A 24,923-nucleotide genomic window follows, 5' to 3' on the forward strand; every position below is an offset into this window, starting at 1 on the left:
CGACTCTCATCGCTGAAGACGACACGTCTCCATTCGTCCCTCCATTCACGCCTGTCGCGACACCACTGGAGGCGGGCTACATGATGTTGGGGCGTGAGCGGAAGACGGCCTAACGGTGTGCGGGACCGTAGCCCAGCTTCATGGAGACGGTTGCGAATGGTCCTCGCCGATACCCCAGGAGCAATAGTGTCCCTAATTTGCTGGGAAGTGACGGTGCGGTCCCCTACGGCACTGCGTAGGATCCTACGGTCTAGGCGTGCATCCGTGCGTCGCTGCGGTCCGGTCCCAGGTAGACGGGCACGTGCACCTTCCGGCTCTGCAATAGATGTTTAATATATGATCTTATTCATTTTTAAAAGGCAGCATTTACTTTTTGGATGCTGCATTATTTTTCTGGAATTACACAACTTGCAATGGAACAGTAAGATTTCTGCAGATTTGAAAAAGTGTTACAGGGTGGGGCTTTGCAATCGAAGAAATCTTGTCAATATTGTATTTAATAATCTATTTGATACATTATAACACTGATGCACACAAGTAAGTAGGAAGTGAAAGGAAATTTAGTAGAAACATTATCGAAAACTATTGGCAAGGTTAAAACTTTCTGAAACAGAAGCTATTGAAAACAAACACAAAATTTCATCTTCAAGAAAAGTTACACTGTTAATGTAGTAAAGACCCTCAGTTCACTTCCAAAATATCGCAAGTCAAGTGACAGAAGAATTCCTTTCGTTAAATTGTACGAGATGATACATGAGAGGAAAATATGACTTAACGATCCACACACAATTAAACTACTTTTTAAAGTATGTAAAATTTAACTGACCATAAAATTCTGTAACTGAAGAATTAATAATATCTTCCAAATAGCTTTAATACGCTACACAACAACTAAGTGAGTAGAAATAAAAATATTTACAAATGCTGCATAAAACACATCCTCATGTCTCACAACAATAAAAAGAGCAGAAAATACCGAAAACTGCTTTTGGCCGTCTCTAGTGTGCATTCCTTCATGCGACTCTGAAATCGGTTATTAGACTGCACACCGACCAGGAAACGTCGTGTGTTTGTAGATACACTATCCTAAAGGTCAAATTCTCTCCCCTGCTATCAGCTACCATTGAACTCTTTTGTACTCTATTAATATACAGAGAGTGCAAAATTCCTTAGGGTCCAAATTTTACAAATTGCAGACCGAGGTAAACTAAGTACTTTGAGATATCGAATAGTTTCCGGGGGTATGAGTTTTCGGATAAAAGATGAGAGATATGTACGTATTTTTAAACGGCTTATGTGTATGCATTGGCGTTGAGGATGCTGCCTTGTAAACATGAACAACACTTTTTTCATTGAGTCTTCCCTCCATCATTATTCACTCAAGCCTTTAAGTCCCACAGCAGAAAAACAAAAGAAATAACCACACAACAAAACGAATAAAACCAGCGCTCTATAAAAAATGATAAAAGAACACATGACAAAAAGCACAAAAAACGAAGCACAGTCAGTCACAACAAACGACAATTTACTGCAGATCATAGACCAGCGTTTCCGATCTCAAGTTTCATAGTCCACTGCTCTCTGTCCCGGCTGCCCTTGTTTCACGACTGTTAATACTCGTTCCTTCCATAGCGTCCTTCGACATCTCCTTGGTCGTTTTCCTGCAGGCTGAGAATAGAGGAGTAGTTACGGAAGGGATCCATCAGCTCGAAGGATGTGACCAAAACTGTGTAGCCTCTTCTGTACTAATATTCGGCCAATTTGTCGCATCCTACCCGCTGGTAAGGTCTTCTTTCGTTCTTCGTTCCCATCTGCCTTCCATGGCATTGTAGACTGTACCTCCATCTTGATGGGGCAGATTGCTACTTCAATTGTTGCTGATGTTGTCCAGGTTTCACAACCATATTAAAGTACTGGCTGTACTATTGTCATGTACAGTGATGCACGTATTCTTAAACAGGAGTTTTCTAGTGCCATAATGCACTGTCAAGTCTAATTAAAGTGCCCACCTGGATAACAACCTTTCTGAGAGCTGACCGTTGCGAGACGTGCAGGAAGAGAGTGATTGAGGTTGTGGATGATACCGACAGGGATGTGGATCCATGCCGACTCCAGAGCCACGGCCAGCAATGCTATCTATCTCGGTTGAGGATGCATGCCACATGCATCCCACTCGAAGTGGTCCCATAGATTCCAGATTGGGTTTAAATCGAGTCAGTTTGGTGGCCAGGAGAGTACGATAAACTAATTCTGGTGCTCTTTGAACCACGCAGTTACACTGCGAGCTGTGTTATACATTGCGCTGTCCTGCTGGTATATGCCCTCGTACCGAGAATAGATGCTTTTTTGCTTTGATCCACCGTGCCTTCCAGAATGACGAAATCACCCAGTGTATGCTACTAGAATATTCCGAAGAGCATAACGCTCCTCCTCAGGCCTGGACCCTTCCGACAACTGTAGCACCGTGTCTGCTTTCAGATGTTTCTCGACCTACACGCCGACGGCCGTCTGTCCAGTAGAGCACAAAACGTGATTCATCTGGAAAGGCCACCTGTCGCTGTTCAGTGGACGGTCAGTTACGGTTTTGGTGTGCAAATTCCAGCCTTCGTTGCCGACGAAAACGTCATTGAGAGTGCATAAACAAGACGCCTGCCGCGGACGCGCATGTGCAGCAACCCATAACTGTCGTTCAAATGGTTCAAATGGCTCTGAGCACTCTGAGATCATTGGTTCCCTAGAACTTAGAACTGCTTAAACCTAACTAACCTAAGGACATCACACACATCCATTCCCGAGGCAGGATTCGAATCTGCGGCCGTAGCGGTCGCGCGGTTCCAGACTGAAGTGCCTAGAACCAGTCGGTCGGCATAACTGTCGTCTATGGCCCCCTGTGCACAACATTTGCTTTGGGACCGGTTTTGGATAGCGCCATTTTACCTTGCGCAGCGGCATGCGCACAGTTTACAAACTCAGGAGTTTGGAAAACACTTCCTCCCTTGGCCCGAAAGAAAGTAATCATGCCTTTTTGACGGTCAGAGAAATCGTTTCGTTTCTGTGTTGACATAGCTACACAGGGATGTCTTAGTAAATGTGACCACCGTCTATCATCGACGGCAGGTGACAGAACTAGAAGTGGAGAATGTAAAATGCAGGTTGAGGGGACATGGGAAAAAGAGCGAAATCGGAGAAACGGCGGCAGAGGACTTGGAACAGCTGTTGAACAGCAGTGTCTTGAAAACAGGTTAGAAGCCGAGCGTCAACAAAAGTAAAAGAAGAATCAAGGAATGTAGTCAAATTAAATCAGATAATACCGAGGGAATTAGAGTAGGGAATTGGGTCGGTTGGTAGGACACATCCTGAACAGATACTACCTTCATATAGTTAAAATATGGCTGCCCGGCCATTGAACTTCTTGTGTGAACGCACACAATATGCCGCAACTCGTACGGGACTTGGTAGATTAATCTGCCACGAGTAATGAGTGTTATGGTCAAACATCTATCAGGCTCACTACGAATGTAGTGGTGTGGACATGTTGGGAATGTGGGTCTCACAGGGAGCGAGCAAGGGATAAGTCCGTGCAGGCGCACTATCCTCTGTGCCTTCGGTGGCGCCTGCCGGATTGGCCGAGCAGTTCTAGGAGCTACAGTCTGGAACCGTGCGACCGCTACGATCGCAGGTTAGAATCCTACCTCGGGCATGGATGTGTGTGATGTCTTTAGGTTAGTTAGGTTTAAGTAGTTCTACGTTCTATGGGACTGATGACCTCAGAAGTTAAATTCCATCGTGTTCAGAGCCATTTGAACCCTCGCTGCCTCTGATGGATAGAGCGTCTGCCATGTAAACCAGAGATCCCGGGTTCGAGTCCCGGTCGGGGCACACATTTTCATCATGTCCCCAATGATGTATATCAACGCCTCTTTGCAGCTAGGGTGTCGATTCAGTTGTCATGTCTGCAAAGTATCGTTAACTTCGTAACGTATTTAGGTTCTGGGGAAGAGGTAAAACGAGGCTCGAATACAGTAAGCAAGTTTAGGTGGATGTAGGTTGCGCTGGTTATACAGAGATGGATAGACTTACGCAGGGTAGACTAGCTTGGAGAGCTGCATCAAACCAGTCTTCGGACTGACAGAAGACCACATCGACAACAACTCAAAGTCATTAGTCGTAAGTTGTAAAGATAATTTAAAAATGTGATTCTTGAGTTTCTCCTGGCGTATTTGATAATCAAAATATCCACGGGTGTACTGCCGGTCTACAGTTTCCAACGGGCACAATATTTCGGCCATCATACATGTCGCCATCACCAGGTGAACTGATGGACTGAGCTCCTGTGAACGTGCCGGTACGGAGATCCGTACACTATGGCTGTTCAGGAGGAACTGGGTTCGGTCGCGGTGATATCACTATGGAGACTGAAACGGAGGGTAAATTACCTTTCCTTGACGTCTTGGTCAAGAGAAGGGCTGACGGCATTCTAGGTCATGGGGTGTATCGGAAGACAATGCACACTGATCTGTATTTTCACGCAGACAGTGGCCACCACCCTTCACAGAGGAATGGGATACTTAAAACTCTAGTACATAGGGCGCGCACTATCTCTGACGCAGAGAGTCTACCCCAGAAATTGGAACATCTCAGAACTGTATTTCGAAAAAATGGGTACTCAGAGTGGCAGATTCAACGTGGTCTCTACCCAACCACTACAGCACAACCTGTGGAGATGGATGAAATCACGAGGGAGGAGGTATGCACAACGTTTATACCATATACAGGTGCACTCTCGGGGAAAATCGCCCGCATTTTGAAGAAACACCGGGTCGGAACTGTGTGTTGTCCTCCGAATAAAACTCGTGCACTGGTGGGGAGCGCCAAAGATGACCTCGGTTTGAGGAAGGCCGGCGTGTACCAGATTCCGTGTCAATGTGGCAAGTCGTATATTGGTCAGACGATGCCTACCGCCGAGGATAGATGCCGTGAACACCAGAGGCACACTCGACTGATGTATCCTAGCAAGTCGGCGGTCGCTGAACATTGTTTGTCGGATAATCATTCTATGGAGTATGAACGTACGAGGATTCTGGTACAGACGTTGAGATACTGGGACAGCGTTGTTAGAGAGGCCATCGAAATTCGCACCAATGACGTCCTCATAAGCCGTGACTGTGGCTATAATCTTAGCAAGGCTTGGGAACCAGCGATTGGGTTAATCAAGAGTAAATCGAACAAACGTTTAGTTGTGACGACCACGGCGGACAGAGCCATCACACCGATGTCATCTCAGACGCCATCGCAATCTGTTCCACCGCGCGACCGTGGCGCGGGGCGCGGACGGCGGAAGGAGTTCGCCGCGGGCGGAGGGTATTTAAATCGGTCGCCGCCGCGACCGAACCCCGTTCCCCCTGAGCAGCCATAGCGTATGGATCTCCGTGCCGGCACGTTCACAGGAGCTCAGTCCGTCAATTCACCTGATGATGGCGACATGTATGATCACCGAAATATTGTGCCCGTTGGACATTGTAGACCGGCAGTACATCGTTGGATCTTTTGATTAATTTAAAAATGGTTCAAATGTCTCTGATCAATACGGGAGGTCATCACGCCCATAGAACTTAGAACAACTTAAAACTAACTAACGCAGGGACATCACACACAACGATGCCCGAGGCACGATTCGAGCCTGCGACCGTAGCGGTCGCGCGGTGCCAGACTGAGGCGCCTAGAACCGCTCGGTCACCCCGGCCGGAAACGATAATTTATCGACACACTGAATATTAAGTCTGTGACTGGTTACATTTTCGGCATAGTCGCGGACAATCAAATGCGTGCGAATTTCTAAGGGACCAAACTGCCGAGGTCATCGGTCCCAAGACTTACACACTACTTAAACTAACTTAACGCTATGAACAACGCACACTGCCATGCCCGAGGGAGGACTCGAATCTCCAGCGGGAGGGGCAGCGCAATGCGTGACAAGACGCCTGAAACCACGCGGCCACAGACAATCAAAAGACAGTAGGGCTGGGACTGATAATGTCACCTGCATCATTCGAGAGCCTGACATGTCTGTATATCAAAGGGAGCATATTTCGACACAGCGGACACTGGCCAGTACATTGGGAGCCTGAGCGCCGACCGCGCGGCTTTGTGCCCGTGTCTGGCAGTGGGCCGCGGGGACCGGAGAGGGCTGTTGTCGCAAGCTGGCCGGCCGGCCGGCGCGTCTCCGGCTGAATGCCGGCTCGCGGCTCGGCCACCCACGGCGCATTGTGTGCGCGGCCGCTCTGCACTTGTACGGGCAGCCTGTTCCTCAGACTGCTCGCTATAACTGTAAAGCCACCTCCTGCCGTCCGTTCGAGCGGCAGCGGCTGCGTGACGGCCCTTGTTGTGGCTCTTGTTTTTGCAGCTGTATCCAGTATGTTGTTTTCGTGGAAGTCAAGACAAATAACTGCGGACTGGAAATGCAAATGCGCGCGACGCTACGCACACGTATGTCTGCTGCTTTCGCACAATATGTACTGGGTGTACTGAGCGAACCAGTTATTAGGCCGTAACTATGCCTCGAAATGACTGAGTTGTCGCACATGACAGAGGTCAGTATTATTGTTGTCCTCTTTAATACCAAGACCAGTTTTATGAAGCTTTCCACACCACCCTACACAAGCCTCTTCGTCTCTGCACAGCTACTGTAACCACACTCTAACAAAATAGTCGTGACACTACAATTTGTTGTTGGTGCCCAGTGCGATTGCAGCTCGTCAACCGCCCAGCAAGTGACGTTCTGAGTACGATATCGAATGAGTGCAAATACTACCACCAAAGCTTTCAACCACTCTGTAACAGCTATTACATTCTTATTCAACACTATACAACTCTAACCACCAACACCCCCCACTCTACCCTGCACACACACACACACACACGCGCGCGCACGCACACACACATATATTCACATATAAAAAAAAACATGTATACACTCTCCAGCGCTCTCTCTCATACAGCCGCGCGGGATTAGCTGATCGGTCTGGGGCGCTGCAGTCATGGATTGTGCGGCTGGTCCCCGCGGAGGTTCGAGTCCTCCCTACGGCATGGGTGTGTGTGTATGTCCTTAGGATAATTTAGGCTAACTAGTGTGTAAGCTTAGGGACTGGTGACCTTAGCAATTAAGTCCCATAAGATTTCACACACATTTGAACATTCTCTCTCTCTCTCTCACACACACACACTCACACACACACACACACACACACACATACACACACACACACAATAGACGTTACTTTTAAACATATACTTCGTTAGGTTGGACCCGCCGTGTGGCCGAGCGTTTCTAGGCGCTTCAGTCTGGAACCGCGCTACCGCTACGGTCGCAGGTTCCAATCCTGCCTCGAACATGGATGCGTTTAATGTCCTTAGGTTAGTTAGGCTTAAGTAGTTCTAAGTTCTAGGGGACTGATGACCTCAGATGTTAAGTCCCATAGTGCTCAGAGCCATTGAAACCATTTTGTTAGGTTGGCAACATGTAGGTAAACAAACCAAACAGGAGAAAACACATTATGAACTCTCAAGTTTTACGTCTCTAAAAGCGCAGTTTTAGAACAAATATCTGTAACTAGTGCCAAAAGAACAGTAGTGCACCACCAAAATAAGGTTACACATGGTGAAAAGTGTGAACGTCAAAGTTCGGAACACAAAAATGTGCTTATGTTTCGGAAATGAAGTGGTAGTGCGACATCCAGACCAAATGAGAGGAAACGGAGATGCCAACAACCTGTAAGTACTTACTTATCTATATAAAAAAACCTCGACGTGAACTGTTTGATAAAATAAATACACAGCTGCAGCAAGGAAAGGCGGTTTTATTTATAAAACACACATTGCAAATAGTATCGTTTGTATTGATTTATAGCGTAGTTTTTATACAACAGGGAGCGTATATAGTGCCATACAAATCGACGGTAGTTAAAAAAATGGCACCACATTTGTCGTTATTTAGTTTCCTGAGATCCCTGGGGGATATGAAGCTGTAGTTTACGGGATAGTTTATTTACGATTCTCTTGTAACGTACCGACACCTACTGAAGAATGTCATTTTCCTTTAACAACAAAAAGTTGTCAGTAACCCCCAGGGTACCTACGTTTTGCCGAAGGACGTCATATACCTACCGAACAAAGGAGAGTTTCGTTCGCTATACTCCCAGACAAATCAGTGAATGTGGAACGTAGGAAACCTGTATGGTATGTAATACTTACATTATTTAACGTACCAAATATGCTACCACATCTGTGGCTAAAGGGAAAGCAGCAAAGATGTCATAGAAAAATGTCACAAAGCAATAAACCCGTCTCGCAACAGGAATGAAACAACTTCCATAAATGTAGCCACATCTGAGCCGCAAACGGCAAGAATCTTCAACACATTCGCTTTTGAAGCAAAAGTAATTATATTTTCAAAAACATTCGAATATGAGGAAGCCGAGTGAAGTGTAAGAGTGGACGAACCATTACACATTTTTTATGTATCACGTAAAGTGCGTCATAATAAGTGCAGACAGCAACAGAAATGTATGCTCCTCACACGTCAAAAATATATTTATATTCTCTTGCTGGCAATTGAGTAAACTGCAATTATGCACATATTCGAAAGAATTTCTTCATAAATAAAATGTAGCTTATGCCATTGTATCAGTGAAATTCGGTTGGTTTTACATTTATTTCAAGATAATTAATGTCCGTTGGTAATTTGGTTACGTATGGAAAGCAAAAACATAACAGTTATTTCGTTAATTAAGTAGAAAAGTATTTAAAAGGTGAATTATCCTTCCGACACGTGCCACGTTCTACTTTCTCACCACCTAGGGAGTTAGTGTCCCTCCATCTGTCAAAACGGTACCAACTTTCACACTATAGAGTATCGGGACTGTGTGTATTAGACTATGGCCGCAACCTGCATCCGTCTCAATCTGCCTACTGTAGTCAAGGCTTGGTCTCCCTCCACAATTTTTACTCCCATCTACATCAACATGATTACTCTGCAATTCACAGTCAAGCTCCTGGCAAAGCGTTTATCGAACCACTTTCGAGTTATGTCTCTATCGTCCAACTCTCAAACAGCGCGCGGGAAAAATAGCACACAAATTTTTCCATAGCCAACGGCCTTGCCGCAGTGGTAACACCGGTTCCTGTCCGATCACCGAAGTTAAGCGCTGTCGGGCTGGGCTAGCACTTGGATGGGTGACCTTCCGATCTGACGAGCGCCGTTGGCAAGAGGGGTGCACTCAGCCCTTGTGAGGCAAACTGAGGAGCTACTTGATTGAGAAGTAGCGGCTCCGGTCTCATAAACTGACATAGGGCCGAGAGAGCGGTGTGCTGACCACATGCCCCTCCATATTCGCATCCAGTGACGCCTGTGGTCTGAGGACGACACGGTGGGCGAGCGGTACCTCTGGGCCATCATGGGCTTTTCGGGGACAGTTTAGTTAATTAGTTTAAATCTTTCTGTACCAGCTGTGATTCCACTTATTTTATTACAATGATCATTTCTCCCTAGGTAGCTGAGCACCAACAAAATATTTCACGCTCTGGGGAGAAAGTTGGTTATTGAAATTTCATGAAAAGATCCTGGCGCAACAATAAGCGCCTTTGCTTTAATGATTGCCACCCTAATTCGTGTATTACACTCCTGGAAATGGAAAAAAGAACACATTGACACCGGTGTGTCAGACCCACCATACTTGCTCCGGACACTGCGAGAGGGCTGTACAAGCAATGATCACACGCACGGCACAGCGGACACGCCAGGAATCGCGGTGTTGGCCGTCGAATGGCGCTAGCTGCGCAGCATTTGTGCACCGCCGCCGTCAGTGTCAGCCAGTTTGCCGTGGCATACGGAGCTCCATCGCAGTCTTTAACACTGGTAGCATGCCGCGACAGCGTGGACGTGAACCGTATGTGCAGTTGACGGACTTTGAGCGAGGGCGTATAGTGGGCATGCGGGAGGCCGGGTGGACGTACCGCCGAATTGCTCAACACGTGGGGCGTGAGGTCTCCACAGTACATCGATGTTGTCGCCAGTGGTCGGCGGAAGGTGCACGTGCCCGTCGACCTGGGACGGGACCGCAGCGACGCACGGATGCACGCCAAGACCGTAGGATCCTACGCAGTGCCGTAGGGGACCGCACCGCCACTTCCCAGCAAATTAGGGACACTGTTGCTCCTGGGGTATCGGCGAGGACCATTCGCAACCGTCTCCATGAAGCTGGGCTACGGTCCCGCACACCGTTAGGCCGTCTTCCGCTCACGCCCCAACATCGTGCAGCCCGCCTCCAGTGGTGTCGCAACAGGCGTGAATGGAGGGACGAATGGAGATGTGTCGTCTTCAGCGATGAGAGTCGCTTCTGCCTTGGTGCCAATGATGGTCGTATGCGTGTTTGGCGCCGTGCAGGTGAGCGCCACAATCAGGACTGCATACGACCGAGGCACACAGGGCCAACACCCGGCATCATGGTGTGGGGAGCGATCTCCTACACTGGCCGTACAACTCTGGTGATCGTCGAGGGGACACTGAATAGTGCACGGTACATCCAAACCGTCATCGAACCCATCGTTCACGCGGTCTGTACGTCCAGCACGAACGCTGGTCCAACTGAGGCGCCAGATGGAAATGGCATGGCAAGCCGTTCCACAGGACTACATCCAGTATCTCTACGACCGTCTCCATGGGAGAATAGCAGCCTGCATTGCTGCGAAAAGTGGATATACACTGTACTAGTGCCGACATTGTGCATGCTCTGTTGCCTGTGTCTATGTGCCTGTGGTTCTGTCAGTGTGATCATGTGATGTATCTGACCCCAGGAATGTGTCAATAAAGTTTCCCCTTCCTGGGACAATGAATTCAAGGCGTTCTTATTTCAATTTCCAGGAGTGTATATCGGTGGCACTCTCTACCCCGTTTCGCATTAATACAAAAGTAGTGGTCCTCTTTGATGGTTTTTCGATATCCTCTGTCAATTCTGTCTGATGCGGATCCCAAACCGCACAACAATACTCCAGAAGAAGGCGGACAGGCGTAGTGTAGGCAATCTATTTAGTTAAGCTGATGCATTTTCTAAGTGTTCTCCCAGCAAATGGCAATCTTTGGTTTGCTTTCCCCACATTATCTATGTGATTATTTCTCTTGAACTTATTCGTAATTGTAAGCCCTTTATACTTTATAGCCTTCAGAGTTGCGCGATTCATCGTTTAACCAATATTTAGCGGATTCCTTTTAGTACTCGTATGGATGACATCACACTTTTGATATTTTGAGACAAATGGCTCTGAGCACTATGAGACTTAACATCTAAGGTCATCAGTCCCCTAGAACTTAGAGCTACTTAAACCTAACGACATCACACACATCCATGCCTGAGGTAGGATTAAAACGTGCGACCGTAGCAGTCGCGTGGTTCCGGACTGAAGCACCTAGAACCGCTCGGCCACCGTGGCCGGCTTATTTAGAGTCAATTGTCACTTTTCGCACCATATAGACATCTTGTCTAAACCGTTTTCAATTCGGTTTGATCACCTGATGGTATTACAAGAAGTTAAATGACAGCACCATCTGCAGTCAGTCTCAGAGAGCTGCTCAAAGTGTTTCCTAAGTCGTTCGTATAGATCGTGAACAGCGCAGTTCCTTGATGAACGCCAGATATTACTTCTGTATTACTCGAGTTAGTACTAAGTGTGACCTCCCTGACAGGAATTTACGGATCCAGTTGCACAACTGAGGCGATACTCTATAGGCAAGCAGTGTGATTAAAAGTCGCTTGTGAAGAACGGTGTAAAAAGCCTTCTGGGCATCTAGAAATATGGATCAATTTGACATTCCCTGTCGACAGCAGTCACTACATCGTGAGAATAAATAGCTGCTTGTGTTTCACAAGAACGATATTTTCTGAATCAATATTGGCTGTTTCTCAATAATTCGTTTTCTTCGAGCTAATTCCAATGTTCGAACACAGTATATGTTCCAAAATCCTACTGCAAATCGACGGTAGTGATATGGGCCTATAATTCTGCGTATTATTCATATTTCCTTTCTTAAGTATTGTCGTGACTGGCGCAACTTTCTAGTCTTTAGACACGGATCTTCAGACGAGCAAGCGATTGTATACGACTTCTAAGTGTGAAGTTATTTTATCTGCATAGTACGAAAGAAACCTAACTGGTACACAATCTGTACCAGCAGCTTTTCCTCTTTTGATATAAGCCGTTTCATCACACCGAGGACATCTGCTTTGAAGTTACTCATGTCGGCAGTAGTTCTTAATTCGAGTTCAGGATTATTAACTTCGTCTTCTTTGGGGAAGGAATTTCGGAAAACTACGTACTAACTCTACCGTACTGGCACTGTCATCAGCAACGTCACCATTATTACGCGCAGTGAAGGTACTGATTGCCTCTTGCTGCTTGTGTATTTCATATACGACAGAATCTCTCACGTTTCTCTTGTAGATTTCCAGACAGAGTTTTTTGATGAAACTATTAAAAGCATCTAGCACTGAATCTCGAGCTGATTTCGAGCTTTGTAAAACTTTGCCAAATTTGGGGGTTTTGCTTTTATATTCGACATGCTTTTTATTCTTTGGTCCTGCAACAATGTTTTCAGCTGTTTAGTGAACCCTGGGGGATCAGTACCATCTCTGACATCCTTACAACACTAAACTGTCGATTGCTTGATGCCTCAGGATATGTACTGTCTCTTCTCTTAATCACTTTGTGCCATAAAGTTATTTTCTCCCCAGTTCGATTCACTACCTCTTCATTCGTATTTTGGTCTATCCACCTCGTCTTATGTACCATGTTTCAGAAACTTCCACTCTTTCTTTGTATGAACTGATCGTCCATTTTTCACTTACGTACAACACTTCACTCCAAACACCTTGCGGAAGGACTTCCTGACACATGACTTGTAATGGATTGAACAGCACAGGATGGGACGTTGGACACACTACGTCTGGTTTATCTGCTGCAATCTGTTGCACTAGGGAGACCCTACCAATGACTGTGCTACTATCGATGAACATCATAGCTTAACGTGGATATGCAAACATCTCCACCGCCAAGGTCACTTCTGATACTGCGGTGTCCCGGTGGCGTTCAAATCATTAAACTGGGATGAAGAAGGAATCCGCTTAAACAAATCTTATCTGATCCCCTTCGTCACATGTGACGTCGTTTTGTTTGGTGTACATCCGGAAGCCCTTTTGAAATTGGTGGTGGAATGAACAAAGCAAAATATACAGAAAACCCGAAGATTAACTACAGACATAATAATGTACAGTCAGTACGCTGATAGGAAGATTATGACGCTTAATGATAAAGTTCAGCGAAAAATCGAAGGATTTATATACTGAAGTTCGTTTGGGAAACTGGATGCCGTTAAGACAGTTTCCAACGTGCCGTAAACTGAAAGTCGGTAACCAATGTAGTACCAGTAATAACATACATAAGTGAAACGCAGACATTAACTCCACACACTGCTCAAAAGTTGTGTGTTGTCCCACGAGCACCGGACAGTTGCATGTTGGCCATAACAAGAGGGGGAAGAAAAACAAACGAATGGATAACAGGGAAGACAAGAGTGGCGGACGTGATAGTGATGTTGTTGTCGTTGTGGTCTTCACTCTTGAGACTCTTTTTATACAGTCTGTACCGAGAAAGCTTCTACGTGTCTGCGTAACTACTACAACTTTCATTCATTTGAAACTGCGTACCGTAATCATACTTGGTATCTGTCTGCAGTTTTTACTCCCACATAAACCTATTATTTTCGAGGGAGGTGTAGCAGTGTGTAGTACACTGGACTCCCATTCAGGAGGACGATGGTTCAAACCCGCGTGCGGCCGTCCCAATTTTGGTTTTCCGTGATTTCCCTAAATCGCTCCAGGAAAATGCCTGCATAGTTCGTTTGAAAGGGCACGGCCAACTTCCTTCCCCGTCCTCTCCTAATCCGACAGGACCGATGACTTCGCTGTTTGTTCCCTTCCCCCCCCCCCCCCCCCCCCCCCCAGAATCAACCAACCAACTCCACAACTCCATTATCAAGTTTACGATTCCTTCATACCTGTTCCTGTGTTCCATTAAAATATCGCTTCTTTTGTCATCTTATCCATACTGGATCTTATTGAATTCCGTGGCTGTTTTCTAACTATTGATGTGGGTGCAAACGCAACCAGGCTCAAATACTTTTAGAAAGCTTTATTTTACTAGTATGCTCGGTTTCACGCTGCCATGCCCGTCTTCAGACGAGCAGACGAGTAATTTTCTTTTAATTACAGTAATTGGTTCGTTAGTGTCACTTTACAGGTCATATGAATGTCTCGAATAATACAGAGAAGTATGCTAATGTGCATGCAATTGAAAGCATGTAACGTGAGAGAGTTATGTTTTCTTATATTCTAGTGAAGAGTATTTCTTTTATTTTTTTATTTTTTTAGTTCTTATACGTTTGAGGGACGGCGCTCAAAGTGTTTCAGTGAAAACAGCACATACGTAGAACTCTAATAACAGTGTCACACGAACACTTCCTCATATCAATTTCAGCATCAGATATGTGCTTCACATGTCACGTTTTCGTTTATAACGCAGGAATTAGGCACGAAGCAAAGATATCACTCGCGTAAAATCTCTAGCTGATATCGAGTTGCTCATTAAGTCAAACTGTGTCATCAGTCTTTCTCCCAATTTGCTTTTATACCTCCTCATTAGTTATCCGATCTACCCATCTAATTTCGGAATTCTGCTGTTTTTGTGGATCGCAGGCGTGTACTGAAATGAAACGTGGACTATAAATCGTAGAACCAAGAAAAGAATATTTATAAAACAATTTTTCAGCTTCAGTCACTTTTATTTACCAACATTTGCTGGCACTACGTGTTTCGGCAGTATGCTTCCACCTTCAAGTCATTTACAGTTCGACGTACGTTACTTTTTAATTACAGCTTCCTTAAGAGTGTGATGAGATATTTTTGCTGGGTAAGTGAGTGAGATGGCGTACCGAACTTTGACCATAGCCAGAAAAATTGTTTTATTTCAGTATGCACCATTATGTAGGTTTTATGTTAAAATAATCTCAGTAAGGTCATGACTTAAATTTTTGCTGTCTACATACCCTCAAGGCACACAGAGCACAAGAACAAACAGAACGTCATCAGTTCCTTCTCTCACATACGTATGTATACGTTACTAAGGTTCTTAAAAGGTAAGGTATAAGTTATTTCAGTTGCTAAGATAGTACATACATTGCGAATACAGACTTTTTTGAGAAGATTTGTAAGTGTGTTGCAACAAAACAATGCCGTAAACTCGATGGATAGTTTGGATAACTAAGAATAGGGGAGAAAATGAGTCTATAGCACAATTTGACTAAAAGAAGGAATCGCTTGATAGAACACATCCTGAAGAGTCAGCGAGAAATCAGTTTGGTAATGGAGCGGAAGTTGAGGGTAGAAATTGTAGCAGCAGATCAAGGCTTGAGTAGAGTAAACAAGTGCAAATGGATAGTTGGTTGACAGTTTTCATTATACATTGGCGAGTCACATTAGTGTAATACGTGCAGGATGAGTCTGAATAAGGTTCTGGAACGTACTGACAGGGATTTGGAGTCTTGTGGACGCCGTGGCCAACAGCTCTAGGTTTCTCCACCGACGATCCAAGCCGCGAACAGCCCCAACGAGGCGTTCCACAAATTCTCGGTTGGCTTTAAATAGGAGATGTTTGGTGGCCATGATAGTACCTTAAATTCATCCTGGTGCTCTTCGAGCCACGCACGTACACTGCGAACTGTGTGGCACGTCGCATTGTCCTGCAGCTAGATTCCGTGGTGCCACGGAAAAACAAACCGCATGTAAGGGTGGGCATGGTCCCAAAGATAGAAGCATACTTTTGTTGATCCAATGTGGCTCTCACAATAATAAGTTCACCAGACCATAACGCCCCCTCCCCAGCCTAGAACCTTCCAACATTGTATGAGGGTGTCTTCTTTCAGACGCTTCACGCTATACCCGCATAAAACGTGATTCGTCTGAAAAGGCCACCTGTCGCCAGAGTGAACGTCCAGTTGCAGTACTGGGGGTGCAAATTACAGCCTTCGTCACGATGAACAGCAGTCAGCATGGGAGCATGAACCAGCTCATGCTGCCGAGCCCCATATGCATCAAACTTCGGTAGAAGGACGGTGAAGAGACCCAGCTGGAGCCCCTTGGTGCATCGGGGCGGTCAGCTGTTTAACAGCTGCGTGTCTATTCGCCAGCATACCTCCGCAGCCGTCGTTCACCCTTGTCATCTACGGCCCGTGGTGCACCACAGTTAGCCGGTCGCTGTGGCCGAGCTGTTCTAGGTGCTTCAGTCAGGAACCGCGCTGCTACTACGGTCGCAGGTTCGAATCGTGCCTCGGACATGGACGTGTGTGATGTCCATAGGTTAGTTAGGTTGAAGTCTAGGGGACTGATGACCTCAGATGTTAAGTCCCATAGTGCTCAGAGCTATTTGAACGATTTTTGCACCACAGTTGCCTCGGCAAGGGTTTTGGATAGCGCCATTTTGCATGCACGGTATGTATAAACCACAGAGACACGTGAAGAGCTTACAAACTTAGCCATTTCAAAAATGTTTCCACCACTGGCACGAAAGCCAATGATCACGGCCTTTTGGACCTCAGATAAATCCCTCTGTTTTTGCATTTTTCGTGTCCCCTCCATATGCTGTACACTGAACCGCCATAGAAACTGGCATAGGCAACCGTATTCAAATACAGAAATACGCAAACAGGCAGAATACGGTGCTCTAATCGGCAATGGCTATATAAGACAACAAGTGTCTGGCGCAATTGTTAAATGTTACTGCTGCTACAATGGCAGGCCATCAAGATTTAAGTGAGTTTAAACGTGCTGTTATAGTCGGCGCACGAGCGACGGCAAACAGGATCTCCGAGGTATCGATGAAGTGGGGATTTTCCAGTACGACCATTTCACGAGTGTACTGTGAATATCAGGAATCTCCGACAAAAGATGGTGCAAGAGCGGGACCAACGACGACTGAAGAGAATCGATCAAAGTGACAGAAGTGCAAGTCTTCCGCAAATTGCTGCAGATTTCATTGCTGGGCAGTCAGCAAGCGTTAATGTGGGAACCATTCAATGAAAAATCGTCGATGTGGGCTTTCGGAGCCGAAGTCCCACTCGTGTACCCATGAAGACTACAAAGCCGCAAGGCTTTACGCTTCGCCTGGGCCCGTCAACACCGACATTGGACTGTTGTTAACTGGAAACAAGTTGCCTAGCCGGACTAGTCTCGTTTCAATTTGGATCGAGCGGATGGACGTGTACAGGTATGGAGACAACCTCATGAATCCATGGACCCTCCCTGTCAGCAGGAAACCGTTCAATATGGTGGAGGCTCTGTAATGGTGTGAGGCGAGTGCAGTTGGACTGATACGGGACCTCTAATATGTCTAGATACGAATCTGATAGGTGACACGTACGTAAGCATCCTGTCTGATCACCTGCATTCATTCATGTCCATTGTGCGTTGGCAATTCCAGCAGGACAATGTGACACCCCACAAGTACATAATTGTTACAAAGTGGCTGCAGGAACACTCTTCTGAGTTTAAACACTTCCATTGTCCACCAAACTCCCCAGGCACGAACATTATTGAGCACATCTGGGATTCCTTGCAACGTGCTGTTCAGAAGAGATCTCCCACTCTTCGTACTCTCACGGATTCTTGGTGTCAGTTGCCTGCAGCACTACTTCAGATATTAGTCAAGTTCATGCCACGTCGTGTTGTGGCACTTCTGCAGGTGCACCAGTTTCTTTGGCTCTTCAGTTTATATACCCTCTACTGCTCCATAGTGCTGCTAGCTGCCGTCTGTAAGCGGTTATTGCACTTGACTCGAACGCATGCGGTGGTCACATTTATTTGACGGGACCCTGTATATCGAACAGCGGCCTGGCTAGCCGGTGTGTCGCTGCTCGTGTGTGGCTGCGAGCCGGCTGGTGGCTCGTCTTCATCCCGGGGTTCGGCTGCGGCGTCCGCAAGCCCCGAGGCCGCCCTTGAGCTGGCAGCGGCGGCCGGAACCACCGCTGGGCGATCCCCGGCGAGGGGCGCCGCCTTTTGACAGCCCGCCGTGGGCTCAGATTTCCCTGGGGCCGAACAAGAAACCATTTCGCGCTCCCGCAGTGCAGCCAAGCCGGGCGCTGTCCCACCAGGCCGGCCCCCGCGCTGGAATGTCTTGCTCAGCGGTGCCTCGCCCCACGACTACTTGCGACACAAGTGGACTGTCTTCTGCCCGTCGGATTTGCTGTTGTACAGTGTTGTTTTAGAAGATCTTTGGACGACTTAAGATCAAATAATGCAGAAGGGATAGATAACATTCCATCGGAATTTCTGAAAGCATTGGGTGTAGTGAGGACGAAACGAATAATCACCTTGTGTAAGACTGGCGATATAGCATCAGAATATGTATTAAGAATAAATCTAAGAAAGGCGAAAATAATGAGAAGGAGCAGAAATGAGAACAGCGAGAAACTTAACATCGCCGGCCGAAGTGGCCGAGCGTTTCCAGGCGCTACAGTCTGGAACCTCGCGACCGCTACGGTCGCAGGTTTGAATCCTGCCTCGGGCATGGATGTGTGTGATGTTCTTAGGTTAGTTAGGTTTAAGTAGTTCTAAGTTCTAGGGGACTGATGACCTCAGCAGTTAAGTCCCATAGTGCTCAGAGCCATTTGGGCCAAACTTAACGTCAGAATTGGGGATGACGAAATACACGAGCTCGAGGAACTCTGCTACATGGGGAGGAAACTAACCAATAATGGGCCGAGCAAGTAGGACACAATAGACAGACTATCACTGGAAAAGAGAGCGTTCCTGGTCAAAAGAAGTCTTCTAATATCAAACGTACGCCTTAATTTGAGGAAGAAATATCTGAGAACGTACGTTTGGAGCACAGCATTGTACGGTAATGAATCATGGATTGTGGAAAAACTGGAACAGAAGAGAATCGAAGCATTTGAGATCATGTGCTGCAGAAGAATGTTGAAAATAAGGTGGGTGATAAGAAATGAGGAGGTTCTCCACAGCATCGACGACGAAAGAAATATATGGAAAATACTGAGAGGAAGAAGGGACAGGATGATAGGATATCTCTTAAGACGTCAGGGAATAACTTCCATGGTACTAGAGATAGCTGTAAAGGGTAAACACTGTAGAGGAAGAGAGAGATATACATGCACCAAAAAGTTGAGGTCATAGGTTGCAAGCGCTACTCTGAGATGTAAAGGAGGTTGGCGGTTGGCATTAAACAGGAATTCGTGGCGGGCCACAAGAAACCAGTCAGAAGACGCAAAAAAAGAAAATATGCTCTCTCCTATATGAATGAAAAAATATGAATGATTTTTATTCAAGAGAATAAAATGAAAGTAAATTTACAGCAAATGTTGATTCTTTACTTAGATGGTCAAACTACCCGAAGTCGGTTTATTGGCTCACTATTTACTCTCATCCACTGGTCTCCGGCGGCGGTCATGCTCTCCTATGCTCCCAGGGCCTCCATATCTTTCTTACCTCCATCCATCCGCTTATGTTTTGGTCTGCCTAGGTGTGTCGTCCGTTGCGGCACAGTGTCAGTGGGTCACGACTGCCTGAAAGATGTTCGAGTGCTGTCCAGTGGAAGATCATGACTAATCTCTACTGGTCACAAGAATTTCTTCTCGTGGTTCCAAAGCATTTCCTGACTTTGCTCCAAAGAGATAAGTCCACACATGCCCACAGCCTTTTATTTACCTGCTGTCGAAGTCCTGCGAGGGCAATGACAAAAATTCTAAAAGACTTGCAGGTGACAAAGTACTTCTTACAATCATACTGAAGTATGGTCATGACCCTTTGATATAACACAAATCTGTTCGTGTCTTCCTAAATACGAATAGGAATCCCATCTGAAACTAATTCATTGACACTAGTCTGGAACACGTGTTCGTTAATATACTTAGTGCCAGTAGCATTAGCCAAACGTTCACAAGATGGACACACTGCAGTCAAGTCCATCCAACTTAACCAGTGATAATTTTCTTGAAATTAGATAAAATCCAGGATTCGCAGCGTTTAGGCATTTACTATATTGCGGTTTGTCAACACCGATGGCATATAGGAGGATAATTAGTATTAATCAACAACAAAATTGTATTTTACCAAAATTAATGACACACTCTTGTCAAATTTGTCAGGATATGCATATAATCAAAATATTTAAAAACATTATAGGATGCTAACGACGAAAGTGATCTGTGAGAGGAATAATTCAGTTCTTCAGTTAAGGTTTTGTATCACTGCTGCTCATGGCGTTAGATGATCTCTCTACAAAGGGCCGGCCACAAATGCGAGCTAGAACACTTTGAGCAGCGTGACAAGAGCAAAGCTTCAACTAGCGCTACAGTCGGCCAAACAACAGAACGCTGACTAAGTGTTCGAGTAACACAAAGGTGTCATGACAATCAAGATCACCACGAAGCTGCGCTTGTGCAGTGGAGACGTTTTCAAAGCAGTCGTGGTGCGTCATGATACCTTTACTCGAACGAATCTACTGCACTCACCAGTCTTTCTTTTTTTTCACTACAGGTCTCAGCGATTCAGTTCTTTTGCTCTTTATGACAGCTGACACATATAATTCGATAGGCAACGCGTGTGGGTTTCTGTATGTTTACTTCTTTTAAAAATTCCATTTTCTGACACCGGTCAAAAGATTTTTCTCAACATCTTGTTTCCCGAAGGTCACAATTTTTCTTTTTTCATCTTCTTGCTCAGTGTCTATATTTCTGCCACATACATTAATTAATACTGGACGCAAAATTGTCTTGTACATAAGGATTTTTTTTCTTGCTAGTAGTTTGCTGCCGAATAGTTTGTCCATTGGTTATAGATGCCGGTCTGCGGATTTTATCCTGTTCATTATCTCCTCCTCCATACTATTGTTTCTCATTGTAATCGTAAATTCTGTTTTGTCTTGATTGAACCTCAGAACACAATTTTGTGCCCCCTAAATTAGCACCTTAGTGTCCTTATACCTCTCCTCCATTATAACGAGAATATCATCGGCAAAGTTGCAGTCGATAATGGTCGTTTTAAGGCTCTTTCCAATATCAAGTTAACTACGCTGTGGGAGATGCAATCTCTCTGTTTGAAACATGTCTCCTCTGCAAAACATTCAGACTCGCTGCCTCCAGCCCTCGCTTTCTCAATGCACATATCGGTTGGTTTCGAAGCTATCGCTGATTCTTCCGTTATGCTACATATAGTTCCCTTGTGGACACTATCATAGGCTTTCTTAAAATCTAGTAATAGGCAGTATACCTTCATATGAAATTCCCACATCTTTTCAACTACCGGTGTACTTGCATAACAACGAATATTTTGCCGTCCTCGACATGCCTTTCCAAACGCCATTCTGGTGCTGGCAAAGGTTTTCCTCTATAATAGACTTAGTTAGAGAATGCCCACAAAGATAATAACCACATACCACCGTAATTTTCACACTTGGTTCGTTTTACATTCTTGAATATTGGACCATATTACTGGTTGTAGCTGTTCCTTGTGCATCTTTCCATTTTTCGACGAATGCAGAACACTTCTGTACAGTGATGTTCTGCGTGCTTCTCTACCCTGTTCCAGCAGTTCTGTTGCCATGCCATCGGTACCTGATTTCGACATCTTAGCTATTTTGCGACGCAGTCATCTTTCAGAGGCAAACATTTGTCGCAGAGCTCCGGAAGCTCTCCTGTATGTTCTACAATGTTGCCATCAGGCTGCTTCAAAACGTCGTCATTTCCATAGTGCTTTCTCCCCAAAAACACTTCAATTTGGGAGAAAGACGATAATCAGTGAAGCCAATTCCAGCCTATAAGACAGATGTTCAAGAACTTCTCATTAACCCACCAAAGCAAATCTTAAGTCAATGCTGCGTAATGGGGACAAGCGTTATTGTGAAGAAGCAAAATTGTAGCTGTGCAACAATCCACACCCAATAGTTTGAGGGGTGGACGATGAATTGCCTGCCAGTAGATCGCTGTGTTTATGGTGTCTCCTCCAGGCATAAAGTCGGTGAGTTGGATGAGTTTTCGATTTAAAAGCCGTTTGGCCATAAACTGTTTGGTGCTCAGAGTTTGTTTTGTTGGGGATTCCACTGACTGGCGCGTTGTTTTTGGACTTTTATCCGGCGTCCATGTCTCATCACGTGCAACGATTGATTCAAAAACTTCTCACCATCCTTGTCGTCCAGCTCCCATTCGTTCTTTCTTGGGTTCACTTGACCAAAGTTAAGGGACCCATCTGGCGCGCATTTTCCTACAGCCCAAATCACCACCCACAGTTCGATAAATAAAATTTTAGGAAAGTACATGCTAACACCATCAATAGTGAAACGTCTATCATGTTGTTTTTTTTTCTCAGTTCTTGGTTTGAGTTCGTTAGCCACAGTTGAAGGTCGGGTTAATAGCGCTTCAGCGTGAGTATTCGTTCGTCAGCTATTCAACATGATGCACCATATAAGGATTGATGCCTCATTTGTCACATTTCCTTACATTTCAATAGCACTTTGTCGGTAAATTTCAATAACGTGAACTTTTTTTGCATTCAGAAACAATGCCACACAACGAAGCTCAGCCTAGTGGACTCGTTAATTTTCTCACACACAATCAAGTCGCACAAATGAACAGTACACGGCCGTTCTTGTCCGCTGTTTACCTCACACTTAGGCCAACCTTTAGAAAGATCACGGAGGTGGGCATGGGCAGCACCACCTGGTATGGTGCAAAAATTACGCTGCTCCTCAGACCAAAACGTTATTTATTTTTAGCATTACTTTCTAGCTAGTGTGTTGAGATTTTCTGATTACCTTGAAAGGTAAATATACTCAAGGGGAACTGAGCAGCCATAGCGTACGGATCTCCGTGCCGGCACGTTCACAGGAGCTCAGTCCGTCAGTCCACCTGATGATGGCGACATGTTTGATCGCCGAAATATTGTGCCCGTTGGACACTATAGACCGGCAGTACACCCGTGGATATTTTGATTAGGTATATATTCTTAACTTTAGAATTCTTTAAAGAACTTGAAGAAAAAAATTGAATACATTATTGCATTACTCATTGCGTTAGTAAAAATGTAGTGTAACCTCCTGTTAATCTTAACTGTTGCAAATTTTAAATAACCAACACCTCCATATATTTATAATTCACTGTCAAGAATATAAGAATTAAATTGAATTATTTCAAAACAATATCGAAACACGAAGGCAACGCTGAAATATAAGGGGCAATCAAAAAGCTTGCTTTTGAAAGCTGTACAGTCCACAGTCATTATGCCAATCAGACAAAATCGTCATAAGCATCGAAGGCAATCATCCCAACGATGCACCAGGTTGTTGATACCCGTTTTGTAAAGCATCGAGTCCTGCTGCGTGAAGAATTCCGTATGCACCTGCTGCATACCCTCGTTCGACAAGAGTCATCAACCCTTTGAGGCCTTTTATGAGGTACCAAAGGCGTGATATTTGCGTGGAGAGACATCAGGACTACAGGGCGGGTGCTCGAGTGTCTCCCAGATGACTGTGGCCTCCAATATCGACTAGTTTCCTGTGCCGAATTGTAATCAGCACAGAACTTCACGTATCATTCCACAAGCATGATTTTCGACAGACCTGCTGCCTCATACACATTCTTCATTCTCGAATGGATGACTGCCAATGTTATTCCTTGGCTTAGGTTAGTGCTGTGTCTGCAGCAGTACGATACACAGCGATAGCAACAGAGGCTACCATCAAGCTGCCACTCTCGACGCCTGGAGCATCAGAGCTCCGACCAGTCGGCGCCTAAATGGCGTTAATAATCTGGAACCATTTCCTGCTTTTACCACGAAACCTTCAAAGTGTCGGATCCATCCACTACCTGTTCCGTCAGCCACCACAGGGGACGTTGAAATCCGGAACAACTTTCTGCTTTCGTTGGCGAGATCGCAAATGCAAGATTATTCCGCCGGTCGTGGATATGGAGATACGCAGCAACATACAGCAGTTCCTGCAGCTGCATAACTGTGGATCCAGTTGCGGTTCATCAGTTCTTCCACAGTAGAGTCTCAGTCTACAGTTCCTGCGGACGCAGAACGGCAGTTGGCACCGTAATAGCAAGCTGCCATTTATTAGCGATTGTCAGACAGATAAAATGCCAAGTATCTAGTGAATCTCAAATTCAAAGAATGAACTTAACAATTATCGTAGAAAGCAGTCCAAGAAGAGCTTTCAAGATGTTAGGTTAGTTACAGGACAGGACTTCAGGTCGTAGGTTGTGTTCCAAAAATGAACAGTATAGAGACAAAAGTGATGACGCTTTCTACAGGACCTGACCATCATTTTGCAGGACAATGCTCAAGGATGTACGTTGAAACACGTATCTATTTTGTACGAGGTGTAAATAATCAGTTGCCACTATTAAAGTTCCAACCCCCATATATACACTCCTGGAAATTGAAATAAGAACATCGTGAATTCATTGTCCCAGGAAGGGGAAACTTTATTGACACATTCCTGGGGTCAGATACATCACATGATCACTCTGACAGAACCACAGGCACATAGACACAGGAACAGAGCATGCACAATGTCGGCATTAGTACAGTGCATATCCACCTTTCGCAGCAACGCAGGCTGCTATTCTCCCATGGAGACGATCGTAGAGATGCTGGATGTAGTCCTGTGGAACGGCTTGCCATGCCATTTCCACCTGGCGCCTCAGTTGGACCAGCGTTCGTGCTGGACGTGCAGACCGCGTGAGACGACGCTTCATCCAGTCCCAAACATGCTCAATGGGGGACAGATCCGGAGATCTTGCTGGCCAG

The 24,923-nt window shown here is 45.6% G+C and overlaps 1 pseudogene; it reads left to right on the forward strand.

The window, feature by feature from the left end:
- Window positions 1–9,145: 9,145 nt before the first annotated feature.
- Window positions 9,146–9,263, forward strand: LOC126356572 (5S ribosomal RNA; annotated as a pseudogene).
- Window positions 9,264–24,923: the final 15,660 nt, after the last annotated feature.

Source organism: Schistocerca gregaria, chromosome 3 (genome assembly GCF_023897955.1).
Source record: "Schistocerca gregaria isolate iqSchGreg1 chromosome 3, iqSchGreg1.2, whole genome shotgun sequence".
Lineage (NCBI taxonomy): Eukaryota > Metazoa > Arthropoda > Insecta > Orthoptera > Acrididae > Schistocerca > Schistocerca gregaria.